Genomic DNA, 617 nt, shown 5'->3' with positions numbered 1-617 from the left:
TAATAATAATAATAATAATAATAATAATAATAATATCCTTTACTATATTCTCATAGCTCGTGTATATTTATGCTTTTATTTTGACAGACTGCTGCTCATCCGGTTGGGTGCTGTCTCACTGTAGGTGTCTTGACGAGGATCAATCCCAGACACGTTAACTATATATATTATTAATTTCTGTCCTGCCTTTCTGGTCTCTAACTAAGCCTTGGAATTTGCCCCAGGCCGGAACACAACTCGCCCCCCAACAATCCTTCAGTCCTTGTTCCCAGCGAGCCTCCGCGGGCCGGAATTCCTGCTCTCTTATCTCATTCATCGGTTTAACCGTCACCGACCAACTTTCAGTATTTGAGGAATGCTGATGCGCTGCCTCTCAGACACGCTGCCACTAAAAATAGACATTTACACGGATGGCAGGGCGCTGCCTGTCCTTATCTGCTGCTCAAACCTGGATAATTGCTTTATTTTTAAAAGTTTGTTAATTGACATGGCCGACATTTAGGTTTAAAGGGACACAGCGCGATAAAATAACAGTTGAAAAAAAAGTGACCTAAAAACAGGGATGGAGTATTTAAAAAATAATAATAATAATAATAATAAATCCACCAGACACGTCG

This window comes from Stegastes partitus, unplaced genomic scaffold (assembly GCF_000690725.1).
Source record: "Stegastes partitus isolate 25-593 unplaced genomic scaffold, Stegastes_partitus-1.0.2 Scaffold593, whole genome shotgun sequence".
In the NCBI taxonomy this organism is placed as follows: domain Eukaryota; kingdom Metazoa; phylum Chordata; class Actinopteri; family Pomacentridae; genus Stegastes; species Stegastes partitus.
The sequence above is the reverse complement of the archived record's forward strand: the minus strand, read 5'-3'. Positions refer to the sequence as shown.